The 16,012-nt window shown below is 38.6% G+C and overlaps 1 pseudogene; it reads left to right on the forward strand.

The window, feature by feature from the left end:
- The first annotated feature begins 589 nt into the window (after nt 1–589).
- Nucleotides 590–3,956, forward strand: LOC127547707 (carbohydrate sulfotransferase 4-like; annotated as a pseudogene).
- Nucleotides 3,957–16,012: the final 12,056 nt, after the last annotated feature.

A 16,012-nucleotide genomic window follows, 5' to 3' on the forward strand; every position in this document is an offset into this window, starting at 1 on the left:
ACATTGTGAAAGAAATAGTGAGGAGATATCAAATTCTCTGATGACCTAAGGGAGTGTTTGAATGGGGAAAAAAAATGGGGCCACAATTGCCTTTTCTCTATAAAATTCTAACTTAGAGATTCTTGACCTTTTTTTTTTTTTTTTTTTTTTTTTTGGTATCTTGGACCAGCCCTCTGGTGGGCTGGGGAAGCTTATAGACCCTTTCTTAGAATAGTATTTTTAAATACATGAAAATTACTCAAGATTACACAAAGAAAACCAATTCTATTGAAATAAAGATATTAGTTTGGGGGTTTTGTGGGTTTTTTGTTTTGTTTTGTCTTTACCATCTAAGTTCATGGATTTCCTGAAATCTATTTCTAAACCATTTGAGGGCATATGGACCCCAAGTTAAGAATTCCTACTCTAAATGATATGGTCAACGAGATTGAGCTCCAGGATCTATTCACATTTGTAGAATTCAGGAGGTAACTGGGGAAGGGGAGAAGTGGTGAAGTGGAACTGTATTCAAGCTTTGTTGGTCTGAGCTATGGCAAAGTAGGAGTTGGTAGGTTAAAATTGGTTAATTAAAATGAGGATGTGCAAGCAGATGGATTACCACCAGTCTCATACAATCCATTTTTCTTGTCCCCAACAGGTTGCCTTTTTGTTTCCTGCACAATGTTCTGGATTAAAAAAATAAGTCTGTTATTACTTCTGGTATTCCAATCTTTAGTTTTCCTCTTCCTCTTCCAGCAGTTTTATAGTCCCCAGCCTTGTCCTGTTCCAACAGAGAAGTCAAGCCCTAAGCATGTATTGATCTTGTCTTCCTGGCGCTCGGGCTCCTCCTTTGTGGGCCAGCTCTTCAGCCAGCACCCGGACGTCTTTTACCTGATGGAGCCGGCCTGGCACGTGTGGACGAACCTCTCTTCTGAGAGTGCTGGGCAGCTGCAGATGGCCGTGAGAGACCTGGTTCGCTCAGTCTTCCTCTGTGACATGAGTGTCTTTGATGCTTACATGGCCTGGGGTCCAAGGAAACAGTCCAGCCTCTTCCAATGGCAGACTAGCAGGGCTCTGTGTTCCCCACCTGCGTGCCATCTCTTTAATAGGGAAGCCATCATCCCCCAGGCTGACTGCAAGACCCTATGTGGCAAGCAGCCCTTCAGCACCGTACAAGAAGCCTGTAGATCCTACAGTCATGTGGTAGTCAAGGAGGTGCGCTTCTTCAGCCTGAAGCCCCTCCACCCACTGCTGACTGACCCCTCCCTCAATCTGCAGATCATTCACCTTATACGAGACCCCAGGGCTATGTTTCGCTCTCGACAAAACATTGAACAGGAGCTGCTGCGTGACAGCCATATTGTCATGGGGAAGCAATGGAAAACAATAAAGAAAGAGGACCATCCCTATCACATGATGAAAACCATCTGCCAAAGCCACAAGGAGATCTACGAGGCAGCTCAGTTGTTACCAGACTCCCTCCGGAGACGCTACCTGCTGATACGCTATGAAGACTTGGTTCAGGACCCACTGACCCAAACCGCCAAATTGTATGAATTTGCAGGGTTACTCTTCCTGCCTCATCTCCAAATCTGGGTGCATAACGTCACACAGGGCAAGGGCATGGGAAAGCATCCCTTCGACACAGACTCCAGGAATGCCCGAAACATTTCTCAGGCCTGGCGCTGGTCCTTACCACATGACAGGGTAGTCAAATTACAGAAAATTTGTAAAGATACCATGGACCTCATGGGCTACCTTCCTGTACTGTCTGAGGAAGACCAGAGAAATTTATCAATGGATCTTTTATCTACTACTGAGATCTCCTAAAGCTAGGTAACCAAATGAGTTGAATGAAGATCTGGTTTTGTACAATGACTTTGGCCAGCTGAATGCTTTTAGATCTAATTATGTTTCTGAATGGACATCCATGTGAGCTTGCTGTTGTATGTGATTACATATGCTTAAATGTAGTTACACACACATACATGCACATATACACTCACATATATATTTATGTTCAAACATCAGCAAAATTAGATTCAGGCGCTCAGTGAAAGCCAGATAGAACCCAAAAAATGGAGCTACCTCTCTTTTGTGGTTAACCCTTCCACCTCTCCTATGCCTTCTCAGCTCTCATTTTATGGACAGTGGAGATTCCTGGCCTTGTCCAATGGGAAAAAGCAGAGATGAGTCTTAACAAGGACAACCAACATCAAGACATGCTATGGAAGGGAATTCTAACATTTATACTCCTAATACTCAGTCTTTCAGGAAACCTAGTCTTTTTTCTAGGATAAAAGTACAAAAGTGCTATTCTTCTAGGGAGCTAAATAGCCATGACAGAGCAAGAAATGTCTTTAAAATAAGAGTAGGTTCTGATTTCCATGAGACCTAGTTCTTTTTTTTTTTTCTGCCAGATCAGAAGTATGTAGGTGAACAGATGCATCTGGAGTGACTGATATTTTTAAAGGTGAGATTTGTATTTTATTGTGTTCCCTGGTCTGAATATTCCTTGTTACCTGATTATGACTAGAGATATAATTTTAGGGTTTCTTACCCTTCCTCTCTCAATGACTTACCCTTTATGCAGATTGATATTGCTCATGCTGTTTCCATATTGTTATTTTACCTAAATACCTCTATGTAGACAGGCCATTTTTAAGGAAGAAACTGGGCACTTTAGGGTTTATTAAATCTAAAACACTGGCCCCTTTCCCTATCAATTGGAGAGCTAGACAATGATATTGCACTTTATTGGAAGGAGAATCCAACTTTCCTTGAAAGGATTCTGTTTTGATCTGACTCCTATATCAGAATGTTTCAAGGATAAGAGTATTTTATTTGTCTCACTCTCATCATGAAGATAAACTCTGTCGCTGTCAGTGAATCTTGATGACATCTTAGCAATAGCCACTTCTCTGCCCAGCAATAGAAAGCCTTTTCAGAATAATATGAAAACTTTCAAAGAAAATTATAATCAAACTTGCCCAAAATCTATTACTTAAATTTGATTAATGCCTTGTCCAACATTAGACTCAGTGGTTACTGGGTTTGTGGTAGTAGGAATAGTTGCAGTATGTTGGCAACTGGGCCTTTTGTGGACCTAAAGGACCTTCTAGAGAAAGAATTCCAAACATCATCCAAGAGTGATGCTATTTCTTCCTTCCTGCACCTTCCACTTCTGACAAGGGCTCATCATCTCTTCTAACTCTGTCTACAGAGGACATAGACGATTCTATTCATGATGATTCTGGGGTGGAATAGAGAAAAAACAACATAGCATAGTCATTAAGACTTATTTTCACATGTTTTTGCAAGCTTGAACTCTTGGAGTTCACCTGTATCCTGTGGTGTTAAAAGAGCAAAGTTACTTAGATGGCAAACCCTGAGCCTTCATAGAAATTACTCAGAAAGCATAAACTTTCTCCAGTCAAATCTTCCTTTCTACAGGAAGAGTTACAGGCCTTCTCAAACAGAAGGGAAAGTGAGAATTGACAGTCACCTGAGTGTTGGATGGTAAGGCCAGGACACTGATGTTAGTATCCAGAAAAAAGGCTGAGCTCCAGATGGCAGTGCCAGCAAGATGGAGGATGGTGATGAGTTGGAGCCTAAGGAAAAAAACAACCTCTCTTCCCCTGGAAATTTCTGCAGCTGCATAAATTGTTCCAAAGGCAGCAATTTCTTTAGGAAATGGCAGATTTCTATGATCCTGGAGAAATACAAGACTGGTTGTTGATTCTCTCTCTTTTCCTCTCTGCCTAATTTCAAAGTCAATACTCTATCCAAAACTGAGACAAGAGATATTATATCCGGAGAAAAGCTTCAAAATCTAAGCAGAGCTCTTTCTGATAAGTATCCCAATTTCTGCATGCAAAACCAGTTGCTTCTTATTTGTCCAAGTCCTATTGAGACATTTAAACATCCACCAGACATCCCATGGCTTAAAGAATAAATAGTCTTTCTTCATTTTTCTCCATGAGATTTCATGTCTTTTTATTATAGATAAAATAAAAACTAAAAGAAAGAAAGAAAGAAAAGCTCTTAAATAAAAATAATAACAAATTCATTTGCAAGGACAAAAGGTCAAGAATACTAAGGGAATTAATGAAAAAATATAAAGGATGGTGTCCTAGCATTATTATTAAGTAAATCTTCTGAAAGAGATGAGTATACTTGACAGAAAGGAATGGCCCCCCCAAATCAGGAAAACCTAGGATCACCCTGATTTGTGATTATGCAAGTCACTTAATCTTGCAGTGTTCCAGGCAACTAAGACTATATATCAGGTAGACTCGCAGGGGTCCTAAAACTATATTATAAAGCAGCAGGCATCAAAACCATATGTACTGGCTAAGAAATAGAATGGAATATCAGTGGAATAGGTTAGATACACAAAACATAGTAACCAAAGACTATAGTAATTTTGTATTTGATAAATCCCCAAACTCTAGTTTCTGAGAGAAGAACTCACTATTTCACAAAAATTGCTGGGAAAACTAGAAAATAATATGTTATAGAAGAAATTTATCCGGGGGGAGAGGAGTTTTGACATAAATTGGTTTTCTAACTAGACACAACAGGGTGGGGCTACCCTTGACCTACATGGAAGGTGGAACTATAAGGTTAAACTGATCTCCATCAGTGTTCTTCTTTGTTTGCCTTAGGGAGTAATTTTTTTCAGTACTTCTGGCTCTCCTTGCCAAGCCACCTAGAGACTTTCATAAACATGTTCTTATTACCTCTAAAATATAAGTGCCTTCAGGCTAGGAAATGTCTTATTTTTTGTTTTTGTATTTCTAACCTCTATGCAATATCTAGTAAATAACAGCAAATGTCTTAATTTTGTTTTTATATTTCTAGCCTCTATGCAACATCTTGCAAATTTGTTAGTAAATTCCCATTGACTGATTTAAGCACCCTAATTTAATTTGGTGTCAATTTGTTGAGGTTCAGAAAGGACCTTAAAAGGTTGGGGATCACATTCCAGGACTGTGAGGTGTCTCAAAAGAATCTGCAGGCTTGGACCCATATCCAAGTCAAGGGGCAAAGTTTATTGTAATTGAAACAGCCTAAATTCCAAAAGAATTTAGAAAAAAAAACAGGAGCAAGAAGGCACATTTATCCAGTTCTTCATGTCACTGATAAGCTAATTTCATGGCCTAGAGGTAAAATTGAGGAGTGGTTATTTGGTTATTGTTGACCAGAAGATCTAGAATTATCCTAAGTCTAGAATACTTTGGAATCATGGACAAACAGATTGTCAAAACAATAGCACTCTAAAGTTAGAGAGTTTCAGGAACACTAATATATCTTCCCTAAAGTCTAAAGGAAGAAATATTATTATATTCCTAAGCCAGAAGATTTTTATAATCATTGAGAACAGATTGTTAGAACAGAAGCACTCTAAGGTCAGGGGGACCTCCCTATTGCTGTCTCCCCTAGAAGCCATATTCCATCAAATTAATCTTACAAACACTTTTTTAAAAAGGAATTCAACTTATTCCCTGTGAGAATTGGAGGGGTATTTAGTTTACATAGTTATGGAAAATTACTACAGAGAAAACTTAAATTAGGAAATTGAAAACAAAGAAATGGGAAACTGAGACCCAGAACAAAGAATGGGGGGTTTAGATTTGAAAAAACCCTCTATACTTTGTCCTCTTCCCCTACTCTGGTTCTTTCAGGTATTATCTATCCCCTTAAGAGAGTAAGCTCCTTGAGGGCAGACTTTGATTTTCTTCTTGTTTATTATTTGTATTCCTAGAGTTTGTTTGGCACATAATAAAAGGATATAATCAAAGGTGGAGAATTAAAATAAGAAATATTAATGAGTTGTAATGAGGGATGGAGATTCACATTCTTGTAATTTTTGTAACACCCAGTTAATGGGGAATTTGGGAATGGATTTGCACTTGAGGATAGGAAATAAAAGACTGCCTTAATGGGCTTCTAAAATGCCTTCTAACTTAGACATTGGTTCTCGAAAGAATGTAAGATAAAACACAGGTTTCATCAGTGAAGTTCTTGGTAGGCTATTTTGTTTCCTACATTCCCCTTGCTGCTTTCTGATCTGAAGTTATTACAAGTATCCATAGCAAGAATATTTGGTACATGCAGGACACAGCATTTCCAATCCCTCCATTTTTGTCCACCTGCATTTTTTATTTCCTTCACAGGTTAATTTTATGTTATTTCAAAGTCCGATTCTTCTTATGCAGCAAAATAATGGACATGTATACATATATTGTATTTAACATATACTTTAACATATTTAACATGTATTGGTCTACCTGCCATCTGGGGGTGGGGGTGGGGAGAAGGAGGGGGAAAATTGGAACAAAAGGTTTTGCAATTGTCAGTGCTGAAAAATTACCCATGCATATATCTTGTAAATAAAAAGCTATTAAAAAAAAAAAAAAAGAATATTTGGTACATGGAGCAAGAGTTTATAAAAAACAAAGAACTTGCAACAAAAATTAATTATTACTTGATATTGCATCAATATGTTTAAATAGTTAAATACAAATCTCATTAAATTAAAATGAACAAATGTTTCTCTTATCTTTTGTGGATGTGAGTAGGCATAGACCCAGAACCATAACTGACTTGGGAAGGCTGTAACTTTGACTCAGAGAGCTGATGTCTGAGAGGCTATTGATCCATTGCTTGTTGTTTGGTATCATCTGCTAAGCTGAAATGCTACCCCGAATTTACTTCTCCTCCCACTACTGTCTCTTTTTTTGGGCTGAGGATTCTAGGATCCACTCTGCTCTTGGGTCTTATGCCCATGCCCGAGGCCTCAAGCAGTCGATTGATATATATTCAAATTTTAAATAATCAACTCAATCACCTATTCTGCAATGGTGGTGAGGAATAAACGATCTAAAGATAATTCCATTTTCCAGAATCATGGATGCTTAGCCTTGAAATGAACTTATTTGATTTTTTTTTAAATTTTAATATCTTTTTATTGATAGAATGCATGCCAGGGTAATTTTTTACAGCATTATCCCTTGCATTCATTTCTGTTCTGATTTTTCCCCTCCCTCCCTCCACCCCTTCCCCCAGATGGCAAGCAGTCCTTTACATGTTGAATAGGTTACAGTATATCCTGGATACAATATATTTGTGCAGAACCGAACAGTTTTCTTGTTGCACAGGGAGAATTGAATCCAGAAGGTATAAATAACCCGGGAAGAAAAACAAAAATGCAAGCAGTTTATATTCATTTCCCAGCGTTCTTTCTCTGGGTATAGCTGCTTCTGTCCATCTTTGATCAATTAAGGCTCTCTTTATCGAAGAGATCCACTTCCATCAGAATACATCCTCAAACAGTATCGTTGTTGAGGTATATAATGATTTCCTGGTTCTGCTCATTTCACTCAGCATCAGTTCATTTAAGTCTCTCCAAGCCTCTCTGTATTCATCCTGCTGGTCATTTCTTACAGAACAATAATATTCCATAACATTCATATACCACAATTTACCCAGCCATTCTCCAATTGATGGACATCCTTTCATTTTCCAGCTCCTAGCCACTACAAACAGGGCTGCCACAAACATTTTGGCACATACAGGTCCCTTTCCTTTCTTTAGTATCTCTTTGGGGTATAAGCCCAGTAGAAACACTGCTGGATCAAAGGGTATGCACAGTTTGATAACTTTTTGAGTATAGTTCCAAATTGCTCTCCAGAATGGCTGGATGTGTTCACAATTCCACCAACAATGTATCAGTGTCCCTGTTTTCCCACATCCCCTCCAACATTCCCCATTATCTTTCCCTGTCATTCTAGCCAATCTGATAGGTATGTAGTGTTGTCTTAATTTGGAAATGCACTTATTTGAAAGGTGAACATATAAGAATATTATTATTTATCTTATCTCATTCTCTGAGGATGCTGCTATTGGCAATGTTAGTCTGAGCACTGGTGTTCTCCCTCTTCTATGCAGAGTACTATTGAAATACCATCTATGACACCTTTTGCTATACTCTCTTAGGTGCATCTTATGTCCCCCCCTCGCCCCCCAATCACTAAACAGTATACTAGCTGAAAGTACAATGTCCTGTTCTTATTACTACTAGCTTGATAATTCATTCATTCATTCATTAAGCATGTGTTCTGGATCAGGTACTATGCTAAGTACAGGTTACAAGGCCCGAAATGAAAATCTTGGCCCTCAAAAAGCTTATCTTTTTTTTGAGGTAAGAACATGAATTCAGATAACTGACTTGTAAAAACAAGCTGTGTGGGACAGTAGCAACCATAAAAACAATCAGAGACTCTCAGAGTAAGAAAAAGCAAAAAGGGATTTATTACAATCTTGTGAGAAAGGGCATCTTCCATTTGACAAAAGTATCACTAAAAGGAGCACAAAGCATAAACTGCAAAACATAGAACAGAAGCCCCTCCCCTTGACTTTTTTCCCCCATTGTTTGGGGGAGTCCAGGCTTCCCTGAACTCAGAAATTTATCCCAGAAACAAAAGAATAGGCAATAATAATAAACTCAATTTAAATTTCCCTAGAGAACTGCTATATCCTCAGATATCCTCAGATAAGAGAATCCAAAGCTATCATCACGTTTAAATTACTTAAATGCTAATTAAGAAGTGATGGGAAACTGGAGGGGACAAACAATTACAACTTTTTTTTTTTTTATAGCTATAGCTATTTGTTATTATAAAGTCTCAAGTCACAATTAATGTATACTTTAAGGCTATAATCCCATGAGAGTGTCTTCATTCAGTTAATCCCACACAATTCAAATTAAACACAACTATAGATATTAGAATTTAGATATCCCAATTTCTGATGGGAGGGAAGGAAAGAAAGAAACATTAGTGGCTACTATGTATCAGGCACCACTAAGTGTTTAACAAATATTGGATCCTCACAACAGCTCTATGAGGTGGGTGCTAGTCTCCTCATTTTAGAACTCAAGAAACCCAAGGGAGGCAGAAATTAAATGACTTGCCCAGACTCACACAGCTAGTAAATATCTGAGGCTGGATTTCATCTCAGGTCTTTCTGACTCAAGAACTCAGAACTAGACTTCTGGCCAAGATGGCGGAGAGGAGACACATAGCTGTGTAAGCTCCGCGTTTTTCTCTCAGAATCCATTCCATTACAAACCTCTGAATTAAAGCTTGACTGAAAAAAACCCCACAAATAGTTACCAAGAGAAGCCATCCTTGAGATTCACCAGGAAAGGTCTGTTTTTGCTCGAGGGTGGGGACGGTTTTAGATCGGGCGCAGGCTGAGGGCAGCGGCAGTGAGAGCACGGGAGCAGACTGGAGAGGGGGTGGGGAGTGATTGCAGCCGTCTCTGAGGGGAGAGCTTTGCTACAGGACTGGATACTTTGCTCCGGCAGCAAGTCAGCAGCCCAGCAGAGAAGCTAAAAACATTGGGGCTGAAGAATACAACCCCAAACACCTGGAGTCTCTCGGGACCTGGCCAACCCTCCCCCACAGTGTCTCAGCACACTCTGGGATCTCAGAGCACAGACGCAGCACAGCCATCGCTGTCCTGTTAGGGCCTCACTACTGCCCCCCGCAGTCTGTAGAAAAAGATCGGTAACACCACCCAGCCCCTCCCCCCAAAGAAAGCAGTCTCTATTTAGGGTTTTTTTCTTTTTTTTTCTTTGCTAGTTTGTCTTTGATTCTTTAACAAAATGAGCAAAAAATTGAAGAGGACTTTAACCCTTGACAGCTTTTATACAGATAGAGAGCAGACTCTAAATCCTGGGGAGACTGTTGACAGACTATCTCCAGGTGAATCCCCAAAGGAGGAGATCATCTGTTCCTCAGCACAGATGAATCTCATGGAGGAAATTAAAAAGGCTCTCACAAGAGAGCTAGAAGAAAAATGGGAAAAGGAGAGGGAGACTTGGGAAAAGGAGAGGGAGGCATGGCAAAAGAGCCTGGAGAAGTCATCTCATTCATTTAAAGAGAGACTGGATAAAGAAATAAAATCCTTGAAAAATAGGATTGGTGAACTGGAAACAGAAAATAGCTCTCTAAAAAACAAAATTGGCAAAATGGAAAAAAATTCCATAGAAAAAAAGAACTCAATGGGACAATTAGAAAAAGATTTTTAAAAAGTGAGTGAAGAAAATACTTCATTGAAAATCAGGTTCGAACAAATGGAATTGAATGACTCGAGGAGACAAGAAGAATCAGTCAAGCAAATCCAAAAAAATCAAACAATGGAAAAGAATGTGAAATACCTTCTGGGGAAAACAACAGACCTGGAAAACAGATCCAGGAGAGACAATCTGAGAATCATCGGACTCCCAGAAAAGTATGATGAAAAAAAGAGCCTGGACACTATTTTCCAGGAAATTATCAAAGAGAACTGCCCAGAAGTCATAGAAACAGAGGGTAAATAGACATTGAAAGAATTCATCGATCCCCTACTGAAAGGGATCCTAAAATCAAAACACCAAGGAATATAGTGGCCAAATGCCAGAACCCTCAGATGAAGGAAAAAACACTGCAAGCTGCTAGAAAAACCCAATTCAAGTATCGAGGAGCCACAATAAGGATCACCCAGGATCTAGCAGCATCCACATTAAAGGAGCGAAGGGCCTGGAATATGATATTCCGAAAGGCTAAGGAACTTGGTATGCAACCAAAAATAACTTACCCAGCGAGAATGAGCATCTTTTTCCAGGGAAGAAGATGGACATTCGATGAAGTAAGCGAATTTCACCTATTTTTGGTGAAAAATCAGAACTTAACAAAAAGTTTGATCTACAAATATAGAACTCAAGAGGAATCTAAAAAGGTAAAGATTAATCTTGGGAACTATATTTCGGCTATAAAGATGTATAAAGAATACATGTATACCTTGTTCTAGAAACTAGATGTGGAAAGGACATTGTACCAGAAAAAGGTAAAGTGGGGGTACTATATCTCATGAAGAGGCAAAGGAAACCTATTATATCTGAGAGAAAGAATGGAGGGGGATGAATATAGTGGGTATCTTACTGCCTTCAGAATTGGCTTTAAGAGAAAAATTTTAGACATATTCAATCTATGGTGAAACTTCTCCCACCTCATTGAAAAGTGAGAAGGGAAAAGTGAAAAGGGAAGGAATAAGCTAAGTGGAAGGGAATATGGAAACTGGGAGGGAAAGGGGTAAGATAGGGGGAGGAACTCTAAGGCCAGGGGAGGGATACTAAAAAGGGAGGGCTATGAGAAGCAAGTGGTGCTCACAAGCTTAATACTGGAAAGGGGGGTAAGGGGGAAAGAAGGGAGAAAAGCATAAACCGGGGTTAACAAGATGGCAAGTAATACAGAATTGGTCATTTTAACCATAAATGTGAACGGGGTAAACTCCCCCATAAAGAGGAAGCGGTTAGCAGAATGGATTAAAAGCCAGAATCCTACAATATGTTGTTTACAGGAAACACACCTGAAGCGGGGAGATACATGCAGGTTAAAGGTAAAAGGTTGGAGCAAAATCTATTATGCTTCAGGTGAAGTCAAAAAAGCAGGGGTAGCCATCCTGATCTCAGATCAAGCTAAAGCAAAAATTGATCTAATTAAAAGAGATAAGGAAGGGCACTATATCTTGCTAAAGGGTAGCATGGATAATGAAGCAATATCTATATTAAACATATATGCACCAAGTGGTGTAGCATCTAAATTCTTAAAAGAGAAATTAAGAGAGCTGCAAGAAGAAATAGACAGCAAAACTATAATAGTGGGAGATCTCAACCTTGCACTCTCAGAATTAAATAAATCAAACCACAAAATAAATAAGAAAGAAGTCAAAGAGGTAAATAGAATACTAGAAAAATTAGATATGATAGATCTCTGGAGAAAATGTAATGGAGACAGAAAGGAGTACACTTTCTTTTCAGCAGTTCATGGAACCTATACAAAAACTGACCACATATTAGGACATAAAAACCTCAAACTCAAATGCAGTAAGGCAGAAATAGTAAATGCATCCTTTTCAGACCACGATGCAATGAAAATTACATTCAACAAAAAGCCAGGGGAAAGTAGACCAAAAAATAATTGGAAACTAAATAATCTCATACTAAAGAATGATTGGGTGAAACAGCAAATCATAGACATAATTAATAACTTCACCCAAGAAAACGATAATAATGAGACATCATACCAAAATGTATGGGATGCAGCCAAAGTGGTAATAAGGGGAAATTTCATATCTCTAGAGGCCTATTTGTACAAAATAGAGAAAGAGAAGGTCAATGAATTGGGCTTGCAACTAAAAATGCTAGAAAAGGAACAAATTAAAAACCCCCAGTCAAACACTAAACTTGAAATTCTAAAAAAAAAAAAAAAAGAACTCAGAACGAGATCAAAAGGCTATTAGATTCAACAATTAATAGATCATTGGTAGCTTTGGAAAAAGCAATTTGAATTGAATGATGAGATCAAAAGTCAGATAGCAGAGGGTTAAAAAGAGAGGAACTGAGTAGCTTAATCTAGCTCACTGGTAAACCACATATCACTCAGCTAAGGCCACAGTAGATGGTGATTTGTGCCTATCTGTGTTCTCCATCAGTCTTGACTTTTTGTTTAGATTCAACTTAGGGATCTTGGTTTGTCAATAGGAGAAGTAGATGCCCCATTTTCACAGTTGTCAATTCAGGACTCCAACCAGGATGCTTTAAGAACAACTGATTTTGCTTCTAGTCATCACTCCTATACACATGCTGCTGAATAAAGGTGGAGAAAATCATACAACTATTCTGTTTCGATCCACTACAAATTTATGCTATATAACCTGCTGAGCCCTTATTGCTGCTGGGCAATCCTTCTATATCACCCTTATCAATTCATCATCCCACTCTCCCCAGTGGTTTTTCAAAACTTTTTCATCCCTCCTCACACTTTGATACCAGATGAAAGAGGAGGTCTCAGGAAGCAGGGATTGCCTGTTAAGTATATCCACAGAATTCCTAATTAGTAGTCCATTAAATGACTTTTTGCCTCCATACAATTTAAACCTCTGAGTCATCGTTGCAGAGAGAAACCAGTCAGAAAATAGATGAACATATTTTTCAATGAGTGTTGGGATGGGAGGAAAGCAAAGGTACCTCCATCATACATTCTCACAAGCGATCTTTCCAGCTGGGAAGCTTTCCTGGAATGATAGCTAAATATGCCTTAAGGGTGGCCCTAAGGAATAACTATTCCTAAGCAGTGGGAAAAAAAAAAAAGTGTTTGACTGGCTCAAACAGTAAAATTCATTGTGCATTGTTCCAGAGCGTCAAGAGAGAAACATGAGTAAAGAAGAAAAAAACAGAATTTTTATTTTTCTCATCAGTTTGCAAAAGCTGACTTCTAATTTGTGTTGATTGACATGAGGATAGTAATTACTGGAAAACTAGAACTTTTATATTAAACCTTTGGGGTTGTTTTACTTTGAAAAAACTTCCAGATAGAGAGCTGATAGATTCAGAGTGCAGACTGAAGCATATTTTTTCTCTTTCTTTTTCTTGCTTTTTAAAAAAATATATATAGCTAATGAGGATGAGCAAATGGTTCTGCATAAATGAAAGTCAAGTGGATGGGAAAGGGGCCCAAATGTAATGCCAGAGAAACTAAAGCAAGATAGAGATTAGAGAATTTTTAATATTATATTTGAGAGGGAGAGATTGTGCTGAGTGAATGTTGCTCCCGGGGGCTGATGTCTCAAAGCATCCAGCAGCGAATGTAAGGTTCCCATGAAATATATATACACACATGGCTCCAAACTACCGGGGTAAACCAAGGCAGGGGCAGAGTCAGAGCATTGAGAATGGGAAAGGACTATCAATCTGGTTCTGGCAGGGTGGGGGGAGGCATGGGACATTCTGATAAGTTAGGATCAAGAAGAACAATGACAGAATGAGGAGAGGCACCAGACATTCTGATAAATAGGGAAAGTCTGAGGTCATGATGTCTAAGATAGAAGGTCTTTCTCCTTATCTGGATTAAACATTTATAATTTATAATCTTAGTGTAGCCAGCCCTAAATTATATCAGTTGTAATGATTAGGAGGGAAGGGTGGTGTTGCAACCTGGGGGGTTGAGGCAGAACAATTAAGGGAAATTGAGGGAGGACAATTAGAAGAGAATTGTAGCACAATACAAAGTCCTAAGGAACACAGTTTTTAGATAATTGGCAAACTTTATTTTGACAATTGGTATTTAAATGTGAAATCCAATCCAATGTCCAATGAGTAGACACATATTAAGGGAGGAGTAGAATCATATTAACCTTGGTATTCTTGCTTTGGATGAAATTAAAAGAAAGAAACTGGAAGAATAATTCACAGATGATGAGGTTGAGGTAGCAATATATCTAATTCAAAGTAAACATGTGACAAATTCACAATGGTCATTCTTTTTGCCAAAAGAAAAGTTTATTTAGGAGAAGAGTTTACAGATAAAAATGAAAAGTAAAATAGACACCAGGAATGGTAAATATGAAATAGAATTGTATGTGAGACAGAGTACCAGATGCACTTACCCAAATTGACTTTTTGGAAGCATCTCCAGATATAAACAGAAAGACTTTATTCTGTTCTTTCAATGTGGCCAGCATACACTCACTAGGCAGTCCAGCATGGTGTAGCCCAATGCAGAAGAAGAAGCTGGGTTATACAGCCCCAAAACCACGGGTGCACCCCTTATCCTGTTGATTTTTAAATTCATTGAATGGAACTGAATTCTTCAGGAACAAGGAAATAGCTATTGACCAATGGACAACAATGCTTTCTGCTTCATAGGGATCATGTGAATTCCTGAAACCTAGGCCTAGGTTCTGATCTACTCTACCTTATTGTCCCAGAGAAATCTTTACTTATCCCATTCAATTAGGAAAGCATATAGTTAGAAAGGGAAAAGACAAGTTACCTCGGGGAATTTACAATTAACCAGGAGAAAGGAAGTACTCCATGAGATGGGAAAAAGCCATTGACTGACAAGTTAAACTAACCAGTTAGCCAGAGTAAAGAGAAAGACACATTAGAGGGAAGGCACTATGGGGGGTAGAGGGATGGGGAAGAGTAACCTTGAAGTAAGCTTAGTCCTGAAAAGATCTTCATCATAATCAGATGCTTTATAAGGGAAGTAGAACATTCTACTTCCCTTATAAAGCAGCCTCTCAGGTGCAAAGGCTGGAAATCAAGAAGAAGGGGCAGAGAGCTAGATGGAATGCACCTGGCAAACCAGGTCCCAGACCTGTTTTAAGATATGGCAATCAACAAAATGTTTGTGGCAGCCCTGTTTTTAGTGGCTGGAAGCTGGAAAATGAATGAATGCCCATCAATTGGAGAATGGTTGAGTAAATTGTGGTATATGAATGTTATGGAATATTATTGTTCTGTAAGGAATGACCAGCAGGATGAATACAGAGAGGACTGGAGAGACTTACATGAACTGATGCTAAGTGAAATGAGCAGAACCAGGAAATCATTATATACCTCAACAACGATACTGTTTGAGGATGTATTCTGATGGAAGTGGATCTCTTCGAAAAAGAGAGCTAATTCAGTTTTAATTGATCAAGGATGGACAGAAGCAGCTACACCCAAAGAAAGAACACTGGGAAATGAATGTAAACTGCTTGCATTTTTGTTTTTCTTCCCGGATTATTTATACCTTCTGAATCCCATTCTCCCTGTGCAACAAGAAAACTGTTCAGTTCTGCACACATATATTGTATCTAGGATATACTATAACCTATTCAACATGTAAAGGACTGCTTGCCATCTGGGGATGGGGGTGGAGGGAGGGAGGGGAAAAATTGGAACAGAAGTGAGTGCAAGGGATAATGCTGTAAAAAAAATTACCCTGGCATGGGTTCTGTTAATAAAAAGTTATTTAGAGAACAAAAAAAAAAGACTATCCACAATTATCTAAAAATATTATTAAAATATTTAATCCTTGTCCAACTAAAAAAAAAATAGAAATGACCAGCAGGATGAATACAGAGAGACTTGGAGAGTCTTACATGAACTGATGCTGAGAGAAATAAGCAGAACCAGGAGATCATTAGGTACTTC

Source organism: Antechinus flavipes, chromosome 2 (genome assembly GCF_016432865.1).
Source record: "Antechinus flavipes isolate AdamAnt ecotype Samford, QLD, Australia chromosome 2, AdamAnt_v2, whole genome shotgun sequence".
NCBI classification, from domain to species: domain Eukaryota; kingdom Metazoa; phylum Chordata; class Mammalia; order Dasyuromorphia; family Dasyuridae; genus Antechinus; species Antechinus flavipes.